The 16,338-nt window shown below is 37.8% G+C and overlaps 1 protein-coding gene across 4 annotated transcripts in view; it reads right to left on the reverse strand.

Annotated features, from left to right (window-relative positions):
* Window positions 1-3,799, reverse strand: part of SHOC2 (SHOC2 leucine rich repeat scaffold protein) — a 70,926-nt gene extending 67,127 nt beyond the window's left edge. Inside the window, exon 1 of one of the 4 annotated variants that reach the window (XM_026704755.2) lies at window positions 3,633-3,799. The gene's annotated coding sequence lies outside the window, so the exon portion shown is untranslated. Of the gene's footprint in view, window positions 1-2,450; window positions 2,696-3,391; window positions 3,581-3,632 lie in introns of those variants that run through there. The other 3 variants (XM_087932739.1, XM_087932738.1, XM_087932737.1) reach the window with 3 other exon arrangements.
* Window positions 3,800-16,338: the final 12,539 nt, after the last annotated feature.

Consider the following 16,338-nt stretch of genomic DNA (forward strand, 5'->3'; position numbering starts at 1 on the left):
ATGACATATTTAGCCATTTTCCAAATCAAAGGTTTACTCCTCATCCATCTAAGGCAGTGGTTCCCAACCTTTTTTTTGCCCCGCACCCCTAAAGAAATTTCACTCGAACCTCGCACCCCCTGAAATTTAGACTTTAGGAACTACTGAATGCGTTAAATATATGGTAGGATTGAATCTTTTCAGCTATGTATGTGACGGCCACTAAATAACGATAGTTAACTCTAAAATGAAAACAAAGTTAATCCATTGCATAATAAATAAAAATGCCAACATATAGCCAATATCCTATTATTTACCTGGACTTTTCTCGCACCCCCTGGAATATCGTCTCGCACCCAGGTTGGGAACCCCTGATCTAAGGGTTCATGAAGTGTTCAAAAGGAGCCTGTTTGTCATTATTATTTTATGATTAGGCTTGATGTAGAAATATAGCTAAAATACCTGCAATTTTCCCTTTAAAAAAAAAAAACAGCTGTTGATCCATTTATTTCATTTTAGATTTTAAGAGAGAACACTAGAACCATATTTATGATATTATAATCTTTTCACAACATTATCCATTGGGTCCATTTTCTCCAATAGCTTTTTTTTAGGATGTTGAAAATTACAGTGTATAGCTTAACTGTTGGCAATTACCTTATCTGATATAAGCCATCAAATTAATTATATACAGAGAAAAAGAATTCTGAAACAAAGCTGCATTACATTATATATATTCACAAAAAGATTTTTTCCAGATTAATGCACTGAAATATGGTTTCATAAATTATATGCTTATGTGAAGGATCACTTGCGATGTTACAGAATCAATTTAAGATTGAATTATTCTACATTTACATCATCAAAAAATTATAACAAAGTTCAATTCTACATGCAAGTCAGCATATTAACAAACTTTACTTCTGATTTTGACTCAGATATGAGAAAAATAATTATCTGTTTATAAACTATTAGAAATACCGGTGCATATTATTCTTGTAATTTGAAAATTGCTTCTATGTTTTTAAGTTTATCACAAAATACTCAATGCAGATCCTTACTCCAAAGCTATTGCTTGGCAAACTATAGTTTAGAGATGATCAACACATGTTCATTTCTCTTATTAAATCAAGAGAATATCAATATATTTATAAAACCAATTTGCATGTTAATATAGTTAAAACACCCAATTAAAAGCCAGGAAATAGTGAATTCTAGCCATGTATTAGGCTCCAAATCAGCTGGGTAACTTTGAGCCAGTCAATTCTCTCACCCCTAGAAAAAAATGGTAATGGCAATCATGTCCCCAAAATCTTGCCAAAATAACTAAAGGGACTAGAATAGGAACAAAACATAAGGTTATAATTGTTCCCTCCCCCCAGCTAATTCTTCTAACATACTGTACATATAGTAGCTATTTTGTTGCATGTTTATTTTTCAAGATATAGTAACACATTTAGTTGTGCAGTTAGTTAACACATTTTCAAAATTCATTAAAATACAATCACAAATGTTTTATGAGCCCTTGACAAAAATTAGTAGAAATCCAGGTATCATTGAAGTATTTATATTTAAGATAGTGCTAAATATGTTGTATATCTAATATTAAAATGCAATATAAATTAAAATTAAGGCAAAACACAAAGAACATTTTTCCTATTGAAAATTACAAAGAACTAATTGTCAACTTTGGAAGTCCCCAAGTTATCTTTAATTAATATTTTTCATAAAGCAGACCATGAGGTGCATTTAAAATATATTGTAATTACTATTTTTTGCAAAACACAATTTGTTATGTGTGTAAGTACTGAATAAAAATGATTATTTCAAAGTCCCTTTCAAGTTACATTTTGAAATTAATAGGATACTGAACTTTTGAACTTGAACTTTACATACAAATGACTTTTTAAATATATATACAGCACACATTCATATTGCAATATGTGTAATATTATATATGCATAATTATGTCAAATTATTAATTTATAACTGCATACATTTCAAAATGTAAAAGAGCTCAAAAACTACTAGGAATTCCAAGCAAAACTGATTAAAGAACTACACTAAAATTAAAAAAGAATTATAAATCTCTAAAAGGATAAGAGTTGGTGTTAAAAACTGTTCTCTTTAAAGAACTGACATTCAAAAACCCTAAAATAATTTATTCTTTTTTCAGCATTCTGTAAGATGAGATACAAACTATCACTCAGTTTCCTTCGGCATGTGTGTCTATATATAATATAGGTGGATGTATTATGAAACAGTGCACTCATCAGCAAAGCCATCTGCAATAATAAACCAATAAATGCTACAGAAATCCAGTACAATTAATATGCTTGCTAGGACAACTGAAAATTAAGCTGATGAAGAACTGCAATATAAAGACATCTTCCTACAAGTAAGAAAGCATGCCCCCCCCGTTTTCTCTCCTCCAGCCCCTGCGTTCATATAAACCCTTTGCCAATACAGACCATCTTCATGCTCTTTAACTTGTCGGGATCAGTATAGGTGCTTGGTGGCAATGTCTTTTCTTAAATCCTAAATTGCCACTGAGCTCCAATCTTGCCTATCCTTAGTGCCAAGCCTGGAATTACAATGAACGAGGCCTCCAATCTGCATGGTGGCAGCTGGGCCTGAGAGTTAATAGGCCAACACAACCGAAGAGATGGGAATGGAGAAACCTGACCAAGGTACCTCACGCTATACATGTCGTTTAAAGGCAACTAATTCCGCTCTCAACGGTATGGGCAGCCTCTGCATTTGGGATTTCCTGCTTCTTCTCGTAGCCAGCTCCTCCTCCGTTGTTGTTGTTGCTACTACTCGTTCTGCCCTGTGCCTCTGAAGCCCAGCCCCTGCCTTCGGTTGTCAGCAGCCACCGCCTCTCAGCGCAGCCTGGATCAGAGGCTTCTCCACCTACAGATTTGCAGCAGGCAGGAACGCAAAACGGCAGGTCGCACACGGGGGGGCGGGGGAGGCAAAAAAAAAAAACCCACCACATTCCTCCTCCACGACCACCACCTCGCCTCGCCAGCCCTTTCCATCAACCCCACAACTTGAATTTCAGCCCCGGGTTGGCCGCTGAACAACCGCCACTTCTTTCCGCGGGCCCGACCCACCGATCTGAGCTCCACCTCGAGGCACAGGTGCAGACAGCCTCCCCCTCCGAAAGCAGAAGAGCCCTGCCGTCCCTTTGCTCTCCCCACTCCACCCCCGCCTTTCAACACCGCCTGCCTCGCTTGCGCTCTCCCCTTTTCAGCCGTCCGCTTTTGGTTTTAGGTTTTGGCTCCTAAGCCGGGAGCCGCGTCCGTCTAAACACCTTCCTAGCCCGCCCGACGGCCGAGCCCATTGTCTCCTTTCGCTCCAGGCCCAGCCTCGGAGACCCTTCCAGCACCCAGGAATCGCTTTCCCTTACTTCTCTCGCCCGACCTTCGCAGCCGCGCTGGCTCTGGTTCCGCTGGGTCGCCCCAGACATTCCTCCGCTCCGCGCCTGGGCCCAAACCTCCCTCTCCGCCTCCTGCAATCGCTTGGCGGCGTCCCACACGCTCGCCTCCCGTCCTCCCCAAGCTGTTAATCCGCCAGACTCGCCTCGCCTTCCCTCCGCCAGTCTCCCGCCCGCCTCCTTTAATACATCCCAGTTCTTCCAACAGCCTTACCCCCTCCGACTGCCTATTCTCCAGCGTTTGCTCCCTGCCTGCCTCTGTCGCCTCACATTCCAGCCGCAGCCGGAGAGCTACTCCCTTCGGCGCCCGCTCCTACCGCAGGCCTCTTTCTCACTGCCCAACCCCTCCTTAACCAAGAAGGCTCCGGTTTTTCCTGCCGGCCACCGTCATCGCGTACCAAGCCACTCGTCACGGGACTCCCTGCCCACAGACCTCCACGGAACCATAGAGAAGAGGCCGGCTAGAGAAGCCGCGACCCGGATTTTAAAGCCGGACGCCGCCATATTGATTAAGGGCGGAAAAGGCTTACGGTAGTTGTGACAACGGACAAGTACAACTGCGGAGAATACTGAGGGAAAACGTCAAGAGAAAGGTGGTAAAAGTGTGCGTGAAAGAAACTTTTTCAGTAGACGTGGCAAAAGTGGAAAGTAATAAGAAAATATTTCTGGACTCTAACCTGAAGATCAACCTAACGTCAAAAGACTGCAATTTTTCTCCCTTGGAAGGGAACATTTGTCGCCCAACGCCGCGAAGATGGTCGTGCCAAACGCAAAAGTATAAACGCCCTCGGCTCGCGCCACCAAAGGCCAGATCAGGGCGCCCTCCCTCCCCCTGTGTTCTCCGCCCAGTTTGGAAGGACCAGGGAGTCGAGCCGGGGCTCCCGAGCGCCATTGTTAGGGGGAGCGAACAGCGTCCCTTCGCCTAGATGCCGGATTCGTTTTTACCTCGAAGCAGCGCCCGTAGAAGAAGTGGCCGAGTTCAGCTCGGATCGGGCTTCCTAAATAAGTCGATTGGAAGAGAGAGGTCGTAGGCTCTCCCTTCCAATCCGTTCTTTGGAATAGAATAGAGCTGGAAGGGATCTTGGAGATCTTCTAGTCCAGCCCCCTGCCTAAGCAGGAGATCCTATACCATTTCAGGCAATTGGCTGCCCAGTCTCTTAAAAACCTCGTGATGGAGCTCCCACAACCTCTAGAGGCAAGCTGATCCACTCGTTAATTGTGCTCAATTTTAGAAAGTTTCTCCTTAAATCCAGCTTACTTCTCTCCTTGATTAGTTTCCATCCAGTGTTTCTGCTTTGGAGAATAGGTTGATTCCCTCTTCTTTGTGGCAGCCCTGCAAATATTGGTATACTGCTATCATGTCATCCCTAGTACTTCTTTTTTCTAGACTAGCCAAACCCAAATCCTGCAACCATTCTTCATATAATTTAGTCTCCAGACCTTTGATCATCCTAATTGCTCTTCTGAACTTTTTCCAAAGTCTCAGCATCTTTTTTGTAGTGTGACCAGTAAACCACAAAGAATTTGGTTTTGCCTTGAAGCAGCACCTGCAAAAGAAGTGGGTGATGATGCCAAATTCAGATCTGATCAGGCTTCCTAAATATGCAGAGGTTATAAGCACTCCCAATCCAGTACAAGGAGTCCTCAACTGAGGCTCACAATTGAGCCCAGCATTTCTGTTGCTAAGTGAGACATTTGTTAAGTGAGTTTTGTCCCATTTTACAATCTTCCTTGCCACAGTTGTTAAGTGAATCACTGCAGTTGATAAGTTAATAACCAGGTGGTTAAGTGAATCTGGATTCTGCATTGACTTTGTTTGCAAGAAGGTCGCAAAAGGTGATCACATGACCTTAGGACACAGCAACTGTCATAAACATTGAACCAGTTGCCAAACATCTTAAAGTCCAGGTAACTGTGAAAAACAGTCATACATCACTTTTTCCACTGCCATTGCAGCTTTGAGCAATCACTAAATGAACTGTTTTAAGTCAAGGACTACCTATTAAACATTTCTATTAAACATTTCTCTTTGCATGCAATTAATTGCTACAACATTTAGGAAGGCCACAACCACTGTTTTTATCAGGGTATTTATCCATTTGCATTTATCTTGTCATATTCATAAGCTTTTGTTATATGAATGTTTTATATGCACAGATTTTCTTAGTACAGGACTATAAGAATAATCACCACCACGGTGTACTGCTTCAAGACTCTTTAAGAAATAAACGAAACAGCAAAGGAAATGCGTTGTACTTCGATTTTCTGAATCTTGCAATATATATGCCCATCTATGATCAAAATAAGATTTCTTCTGATCTTGGATTGTTTTGTATGGAGTATGGATTTGTACCTTGGTTGTTGGATGCAACAAAAGCAGTAGATGAGAGAACTAAAACGTGAGAATGAAACATTTAGTGAATGGTCAATACTGAGCAGAGAATAAACAAATTGAGGTAATCTCTTGGTTGTTTAATGAGCAAATGTACATAAATGTTTGTGGTAATTTTAGGAGTTGTTATTTGAAATTTCTGGATCTGCATAAGATATAAATCTTAATAAATAAAAGCAGTAGAAGCAATATTAGCAAAGACTGCTAAACAGTTATAAATGCACTTCTAAAAATCATGCAAACTTAATCTTACCTAAATTTGCATAGAATTGCATAATTATTAACATTCTTGTGCTTTATTTTTCTAAATAAAAAGGGAGGAAATTCTTAATGAAAAGAAAGAGTATGAAAACAACACAATAACTTATCATTATATACTATTTTGTGATTACTTTCTTGTTTTAAAAACTTGGATTATTATTCTGTGATGATATATAGGTAACTATTGTATCTGAGGCCACAAGAGGGCAGGCTATATAGATAGAGATGCATGGGAGCTTAACCAAGATTCTTATTATATAGGCGTGGGGAATATTTAAGGAATGTAACAACTATGTTTTTCTTCCTGCAGAGTACATCAAATTATTTAGTCAGTTAGCAAGATTTTTACAAATTAGGGTTTTGAATAAAGCCAGAAGGAATTCTAATTCTGGGAATTCTTGATGTTTGAGAATGGATGGGTGGATGGATCAAAATATCTTCTATCCTTTAAAGAAATGTATTTTTATTATTCAGATATGTAAATAAGCTACCTCAAATTCATTTTAATAAATAATTTGCATAGATATCTGAAAATATGTTGTTTTAACATTCCATTTTTCCTTACATTTGAAAAAAAAACCTTGATTTTCTTTTTTTTTTTAAATAAACTTTATTAGTTTTACTTTTTAAAAAACAACAACACAGCTACAAATTATATACAACAAAAAGACGAACAGGTCTTGGCATAGGCCAAGAGGGAAAGAGAGGAAAGCTTGAGAGAGGAAGGAGGGAAAGGGAAGGGAAGGGTGGGGGGGAAAGTGGGGAAAACAAAAGTAGAGAAAACAATTATAATAAAACCCTATTTTTGTGACTGTCTGTAAGGTCTTTTCTTCTTCCAAACTATCATCGGCAGTGCTTTTCTTTATCTCTGCCTCGGAGGCCTCGGCCTTAGTTTTCTTAGAGGTGATCTATCTTTGATTAAGCCAAATGTACAAAGGATTCCAATTGCTCTAATAGGTTGAAGATTCTTTATTTTTTAATGCTTGGGTTAGTTTGTCCATTTCGGCGCATTGTAAAATTTTCTGAATAACCATAAGTTCAGTGGGGATAGAGGGTAGTTTCCAGCACTGGGCAAATGCCAGTCTGGCCGCAGTTAAGATATGGATTGTAATATATTTCGATTTTTTGGATATTTGTTTATCAAAAATTCCTAGAAGAAAGGACTCTGGTTTGTACTCAATTTGTTCCATGGTTATTTCCTCTAGCCAGTGCCTAATTTTTTGCCAGTACTTCTGGGTTTCCTTGCATGACCACCACATGTGGAAGAAGGTACCTTCTGTGTATTGACACTTCCAACACTTGGGGCTCGTGTTGGGGTGCATCTTCGCCAATCTCAAAGGGGGCAGGTGCCATCTATAAAACATTTTATATAAGTTTTCTTTATAAGCTGGGATTTAATTTTCTCCAGATATCTACCAGATTCATTTCATTCAACATATCCTTACATGGCTTAGAGAATTCTCTATTTCCTTTTTTATTCTTACTCCTATTACTATGATCCTTCCGGTAGTCAGCAATAGAGTTAAAATCGCCAATCAGAATAATATTACCATTTTCAAATTCTGTTATTTTTTGATGGAGATGTTTAAAAAATTTACCTTGATCATCATTTGGGGCATAGATTACTACCAGTAAGAGTGTAATGCCATTAATCGAGATTTGTACCACCAGAGTTCTTCCCACAGGGTCCGCCCAGATTAACTCCGCTTTTAAGTCATCTCTCACATAGATTGCAATACCTTTCTTTTTTTTTTTATCTGCTGGTGCTGTAAATAATTTTCCCAGTTTCGGACAATCTAGGAATTTCTCCTCACTTTTCCTAATGTGTGTTTCTTGTATGCAAATTATATCAACATTTTGTTTTATTAGTTTGGTTAGAATCCTTTTCCTTTTAGCTCTTGAATTTAGGCCGTTTATATTAATGGATAAATAAAAACCTTGATTTTCTATGATAAGCAAATAAACAATTATCATCCAAGGAAGAACAATTTTATTATACATTGCAACAATAGTGTTCCAGGAGTTCTTAATGCAGTGACAGTTCTTCAGCAGATCTGGGTGTAGAGTGTGTATGTGTGTGTATGCTTATATCTGCCCGAATTATGTGTATTTGCATGGCAAGAAAAATCTTTTATCAGCTATCATCAAATGTAAAATATTATTAAGTATTAATGCTGTTGGCTTTGGACCAAATTCCTTAAAAGATCTCTTTCTCCAATACCACTCAACTTGTTCACTAAAATCAGAAAGGCTCTTAGTTTCTCATACATTTCTCTGGTTCATACAACTCACAGTGCTCCTGTTATGTAATTCTCTTTTTAAAAAACTTTGACCCCCAAAGTTCTCTCTTTTTAAAGAAAACAACTTAAAATGTGCTATTCACACAGGCATTTGCATATTAAGATTGTCAGATTTTCTCCTCTTAATACTATTATTAATGAGTCTTATTTTCATTTTGTTGTTTTTTAATAATTGTTGATTTAATATTTTAATATATTCAGAAAATGTATTACTTGTTTAGAACATTTTATGGGGTTCTTCAATTCTGAGAATAACTTTACAGAAACACAATTCCAGATTAATGAGGAAGGATTTGGTTTTCCAAATCTGAAGCTATGTCCTATTCTTAGCTAAGTTTTTGGGGAAAATATAAAAACAGGTTTGTGCGACAAAAGCTAAATTTTTCAGTAAATATTTTCTTGAATTACATACCTAGTACATGGAATTTGACAACTGGGTAACATAAATAGATTCTCTCCATGCCTTTATTATAGCTAGACTGATATTGCAACATTGGAAAGATATTTGTATGGCCCCATTTACTCAGTAGACCTCTAAAATTCACTTTAAAGATATTTCAGTTTGTGATTAGGTAAATACCAACTAATATTTAATTAATATGTAAAATTAATACATTATAGAAATGCATTATAAATGCACTTATATTACCAGTTATAAAATAGTTCTTTAGAATTATAAAGAAAGTGGTACTGAAAATTTACTTATATTTAATAACTTGCCTGATTGCCATAGGTGAGCCCTGTCCTATTCACATCAGAAGCAATAAGGTGCTTCTAGGTTGAAAGAATTAGCTGGGAACATCTCTGTTGTCTGGGGGACACCCAGTTGGTGTCTCTTTTCATGTCCCCGTTAATATATCCACCAAATTGGTACCTATTGGTACCTACTCACTTTTGCATAGTTTTGAACTGCTAATTGGGAAGGAGCTGGAGTGAACGATGGGAGCTCATCCCATCACACAGCAGCACTCAGGTATCAAATGAGGGCTTGCTGAGTGTCCACCCAGCATTCTAACCATGTGAGCCACTGTGTTCTTTACATCAGAAATGCAACATATGATTAGTACCAATAAAAGGTTATATGTAACTCGGGGTTGAAATGGAGGGTGCTTAGTGCAGACATTTCATTACCCAAACTAGATAACATCAGCAGACTAGCACTGATGAAGTTACTGAGTTTGGGTAATGAAATGTCTGCAAAAAACCCAACTAATTTCAAAAGAACACCAAGCACCCCTCACAAATGTTGACTGTTGAAACTGGAACAGATTTCACCATTTCTTTTCAACCAATCATTTTGATTTCTGTCCTGGATGTGGAAAAAGAAAAGTTTGCTCCTCAGTTTGGCATTGCCTCTACTGTACAGACCGGTAGAAGGATTTTTAGTGTTGTTGCCTGCTCAGAAACTCTGTGTAATGTAATGTCTTAGTAGTTTAACAAAGAAATTGCCCACTATTACTGGAGCTCCATATAGTCTGGTATGCATCAAATAAACAGTAACTGAACTCTAATAATTTGCAGGCAACATGTTGGCTGGAAATATTGGGAGTTTAAGATGTATACCAGGATCTAAAACTGAAAAAAAAATCAGGAAAAATGCCATTGCCTAATATACCTAAGAATCTTTGTTAAGAACTAGCAAAAAACTTTTTGGGATGACTTACTGGGAAAATTGCAATAAAATTTAGAGGCACCTACAGAAGTTCCTGTGACATAGCTAAAGCATTATGTTTTCATTGCCATAAATAAAATATAGTTTTTAAATATAGAAATATTGTTGAAACAACTTTTTAAGAATGTTTAAATTTTATAGCAAGTGCGTGTTGGCACAGTTGATTAATCTTATATTCTCTTGTGTATCCTGAGTTTAGCACCAACTGAACAAAGACAGGAAATAAATGTAAAATGGAATTATTCTGAACTGAATAGATACTGCTAGGAAGGAAAAAATTTCTATCATTGGCCTTATCAAATAACTTGTCTGAGGAAACAGACAAAAAAGGTTATATTAAAGGAGAGTTGATTAATTTATTATATTTATTTTCCTGAGTATATGAATTTGAATTTTTGGATTTTTTGCCCCAGGTCAAAAGCCTTGGGGCACAGGTATTAAATTGGGCTGGATGCATCATGCGCAGGTCATGGCCACCCCAGCTCCGTGAAGGAAAAACATTGTGATACGACATGTGATGGCAATATGACGCCGCAGGTTTGACACCCGTGCTTTAGGGCATTACTATTTAATCTGTTACTGATGGAAGAATATCTGATGAATTATTAACATAATGATTAACTTGATAAATGCAATAGCATTTAGATTTATATACCGCTTCATGGTGCTTTTCAGCTGTCTAAGCAGTTTACAGAGTCAGCATATTGCAGTCAACAATCTGGGTCATTTTACTGAGTTCAGAAGGATGGAAGGCTGAGTCCACCTTGAGCCGGCGAGATTCAAACTGCCCAATTGCTGGCAGTCGGTAGTCAGCAGAATTAGCTTGCAATACTGCTTTCTAACCACTCTGCTGCTATATATAGTCCAAAACCATAATTTACATAGGACAGCAAGATGTAAATTTTTGTATAAAAATGAAAACAAACTGAAACAGCCAAATATTTTGTGATATTGTAAAATCAAAAAAATTTATCAGTACTAAGATAGAAATGGTGCTGCAGATGATTATATAAGCATTTGCTGCATGTTTTAATAGAATGCTAAATTTCACTTTGAATCTGTCTCTATCATTTGAAGGATACTTTTAATGTAAAACAGAACCCAAGCTGGATTCTTGGGCAAGCTTCCTATATCAGAGTGTTCTTAATTCTGCAGGCAGTTAATCAGGATTCAAGCATATTGTAAGGCTTGGCAGCAAGTTAATTCCTTTTCAAAGAACTCCCTTTAGTTGGGTTCATTTAACCAAAGACAAAAAAATGAGTACTTTCATTATTTAAGAAGTTTATTACTAATTTCTATGCTTCTTGGCCAAAATTTAGGTTTGACCTAAACAAATTTATTGCAGTTCTGTACATAGGGGACTTACTGAATTATAGGGTGGTTGTATCTGTCTGCATTTGAAAAAGGTCTCCCCACTTCCTCTCCATTGTCTGGATTTTAGTAGATATGGTTAGAATTCTCTGGCATGCTAGAATGTATGAAAGTTACAAGCAACTGCTTTCTCCTACTCCTTTAATCGTTCTATATTGAATGTTGAATTTAATATATTTCTATATCATATCCATTATTATACACCTTAAGGTAAAATGATTAAAGTATAACTATGAACATGTCCAGTTAAAAACTGTATAAAGTATTATTTGTAATTATGGAAAGTGTATATGTTTATATGCTATTTTTTATTTTAACTGAGATCCACATATAGTACATATCTAAAATAAATATATACCAGGATCTATAGAACAGACAAATCTGCTGTCAGTTTCAAACTGTGGCCTGCCTCTTCCTTTAGCTATTACATAGCTGTTAGAAAACACTAGTCAGACTTGGATCTATCATAAGCAGAACCATCTGGATTGCGCTGCACATGACACTTATGGCATTCCAATGCTACAAAACAACATGCATTTTATAAGACATTATATACAGGGAGTCCTCAACTTATGAGCACAACTGAGCCCAAAATTTATGTTGCTAAGTGAGAAATTTGTGAAGTGAGTTTTGTCCCATTTTACAACTTTTCTTGCCATATTTGTAAATGAATCACTGCAGTTGTTAAATTAGTAACACAGTTGTTAAATGAAACTGGTTTCCCCATTGACTTTTCTTACCAGAAGATCGCAAAAGATGATCGCATGGCCTCAGGACACTGCAACCATCATAAATGCGAGTTAGTTGTCAAGCATCTGAATGTAAATAATGTGACCATGGGGATGATGCAATGATCATAAGTGTGAGAAACGGTCATAAGTCAGTTTTTCAAGTGCCTTGTAACTTCAGTCACTAAGTGAACTGTTGTAAGTCGAGGACTACCTGTACCATGGATTCTTCTAAAGTATATAGTTATCAGCTAACCTTTGTTGTTTCCTTTTGCAAAGATATGTAGAAGCAAAAGATCAAAATAATAAAATATGTGTTGTTACCCTAACACGGGATGTTAAACTTGCATGCCACATGCAGCTTATGACATTTTGGTGGCAAGCAACAATGAAAGATAAGCCCTCTGGACTATATTTTTCTTGATTGGTGAGGTTGCATGCTCTCCACCCATTTCTGTGGGTGTAGGGAGAAGCAAGAGCAAAGCAGACAGATGGTCTAGACAGAGACAAAGAGGGAAGGATGGGAAGAATATCATCTGTGGCCCAGAACAATGGAAAGCTCCCACTCATTGTACATAGAAAGAGAGCAACTGCCAGAATTACAGCAGAAGGTTGTCTGTCATGACCAGAAACTTGATGCTCTCTGGGGACATAGTTGAGCAAGACATGTGGAACATTGTGTAACTGGCAGACATGTGGAGCACTGTGACATTCATTGGGTTCATCACAGTCACTGAGGCCAACAACTCAAAGCTAAGAACAAAGCATGATTCTGCCCCAAGGAAGATGAAGGATGGCCTGGCATCAAGGCATTACCCCAGCTAGACCCAAGGGGAGCATCTGTTTTTTCCCAGTTGCCTGTTTCCCCTGCCACCATCACTACCATTGCTTCTCCTTATCTGGAAAGACTGCATTGTTGTAATTAGGCTTCTGAATTAATAATGCAGCATTCAGTTGAATACAGAGGTTATCAATGAAATTATCCATGTGGACTCCTAGTTTGGGTTTGGATTTTTTAATTCTATGATTCATACAAATATTGAAAACTCATGCAAATTAATATAACTTTTCTTTATTTTGAAAACCTGGATTTGGTCCCAACCCAGATTAAATGTTCAATGACCCCCATTTTTTGTTAGTTTGTTGTTTATTGTGTTAGTGTTGCTCTCTCTGATATTTTGCTCTGGAATGTTTCATTTAATATTGTCTTTTATCTAGTTTTGTACCTTACCCATAGCCCACTGGAGTTGGGCTGCCAACAATAGATAAATACTATTCATGAAAATTGTATAAACACTTTCTTTTACACTATTTTTTATTATTTTAATTTTTTTGTCCTAGGGAAAGATGAGAAATAAACTGAACTTCAGAACTCAATTTCCAAACACTAGAAACATTTTCCATAGCATAAATTTGCGTGTCTGTTGAGTTCAGAGATACTTTATCCCAAGCAAATATGCATAGAACTTCAGCTTAGCATTTTTTATTCTTATACTTGCAGGTGTATGAAAAAGGAGGTGGGGTTGTTAAGTAAAACTAAGACTTTTGAAAATGGAACAGATTCAGAATCATGGCATTCATACCTCTCTGAGCTAAATTAGGGAGACTATTTTAACTTTACCATCTTGAACATGAACTGTTTATATATCTTGAATTTACCTGTTTCTACAAATTTTTCAGGGGGGAAATCCTCAAGTTATTACATTATGGTCCTCTTCTAATTAATTCCTAATGGTTTATAAATACCTCTTAATTATATCTTAATAAGACTGAAAGGCTTCACTGGCTAGATAACAGTTAAAATGCATATAGCATAGGTTTTCATACACAAAGTAATTACTGGCTTGATAGTGTTAGTAAGTAATCATGTTTTGCTGCACTTATGCAGTAAAATGCCTGAAAGCTTTAGTTTTATTCCATTATACCTCTAGAAAAGATCAAGGGTCAGAGTTATAATTGCAGGGACAGCACTATAAATTCACAGCTATGTATTTTTTTCCTTCAACACTTTGGTAAGAGAGGTCAGGAAAACAATGATTACAAAGGGAAAAAGCACTCTGCTTTAAATTTGCCCACAATGTGGTCCAAAACAATTAGCCTGTAGGCCTATGCATAGGTCCAGATTCAAGGGGCAAAATTAGATTTGGAAACTATGCACAGTACATAAGTACCTGTTATGGACATCCCAGTTCCATCTTTCCCATGATATCATATATTTTGTTCAAGATTGTGTGTTTGCTTTTCCCTATTCCCAATCATTTTTTATTCTTCAATTCATGAAGAAGCCTATAATACCACTGGATAGAAAGAAAAATGTTGCCTGCTTTTGTTTCATCTGAACTGAAACAGCAATTCATTCAAGCTACTTTTCTACAACACATAGTAAACTATTTGCTTCTTGAAAGGTATGGAATAGCCTGCTTCCTTGTGAGAAAATGAAAGGTATGAATTCTAAAAAGGGTTTTGAAATGTTGAACCTAATTAATATGAAATATAAATCTATTTACAGACATGGTCACTAAACGGCTCTTTAAGAATGTTTACATCATTCTATCTGTCAATTTCCAAGCACAGAATTAAAAGCAACAAAAGAAGACAATAATGAACAATCTAATTAATAGCATCAGAGGATAATCTAAATCGGTGCTTTTTAAACTTGCCAATTTTAAGATGTGTGGATTTCAATTCTCAGACTTCCTCAGCCAGCCTGCTGAGTCCACTTATCTTACAGTGGCCAAGTTTGAAGAACACTGATCGAAGTCAAACTATACAAAGCATGGCGACCGTACGTTGCCTTTAACTTTCTCTTTTGTTAAGATAAACATCTCCAGCTTCCTTAACTAGGCCTTGATAGGTATTTTCTGAGTCCGCTCCCGCTTCTCCACGCTTATACAATCAGTAATGTGGTACTCAGACCCGACCTCGTACTCCCAACTGCGCTCTAATCATCCTAAAACAGGATAAAATGCAGCCTTCTCGCGATGCGGATGTGAAAGCTCTTTTTTTCTTCGGCCTTTTAGTCATCTGTGGTGCTCATCTGTTGCTAAGGGCAACCAAGCCTTTTCCGCTTCTAGCCAATATGGCAGCGCCCTGGCTGAGTTCGGCGCGCCACCTCTCTATCGTTCCCATCACAGGCAAGGAATTCCGTTGACAGCAGTCGGGTAGGAAAAGGAGAGCGCTGCGCGACACGGGTGTTCACGAAGTGGGGAGGTTGTCGTCTGCGGTTAACGACTCCCGGGAAGGTTTCCAAGGCTAAGCCCGGTGCCCGGAGGGAAAAGAAAGTAAGGCGGGCCAATAATCGCGGAATGAGATAAGGGGACGTGAGCGAAGAGGAGAGGGGATGGTAGAGCACTTTGCTGCCTTTGAAGCAGAGGTTTCCTTCTTTTCCGGCCAAAAGCAGCTGTGGAGCCGCTCAAGGCGCAGGCTCAAGGCGCTGACCATGTAAAGGGCGGGAAAGTGTTTTGTCTTTCTGGTTGCTGTAAGCTTGAAGCTTCATTTCTAGGCATTTTAATTGTGTAATTTTTCAGAGATGAGATGATAAGATGCCAGGCCCGATTGATTAATCGGAGCATTTTTGTGAAGTTTTGAATCATGGAATTTAGTTTTTAATAACGGTACTAAGTTGAACAACTAATATCATTTATCTTTACAGGAATTTCCTCATTTGTAATCAGAAATTTATATCTTGTCACCTTCAAAATGTCTGAATCAAAGTTTCGTGAGGTTTTGCCCAAGCAAGGTAAGCAGCATTTATTACTAAGAATGGGGGGTGGGGGGGGCAGCAAAATCCACCTTAATGTTCTCCAGAGTCCTTTGTAAGAATTCTGCACTTATTACTTTAAATTAAGGGGCGGCTTATGTGGGGATTTTTAAATGTTGTAAGTTGTTTGGAATCACCTCTGTGTGAGTTGGGAAGTTATAAAAATTAGTTTAATAAAGTCACAAAGTAATTACAGATAACTAGTCATTTATCATTCTATATTATATGAAAAATACACACGTTTCCTTCTTGGCAATACCATTTCCTTTTAAAGTAGTCTATATGGCATAGATGGAAGCTTATTTCAGACTGAAGATATGAGTGATTTTGTTCAAATAGCAAGATTCACCTACTAAAGCTTGATTTAGACCAAAGATAGTCAAAAGGTAGATTGGATGAATTCTATTTTCCAACTCTACAATTACAAAACAAGTTT

Source organism: Pseudonaja textilis, chromosome 4 (assembly GCF_049901715.1).
Source record: "Pseudonaja textilis isolate UNSWEBS1 chromosome 4, rPseTex1.2, whole genome shotgun sequence".
NCBI lineage: Eukaryota > Metazoa > Chordata > Lepidosauria > Squamata > Elapidae > Pseudonaja > Pseudonaja textilis.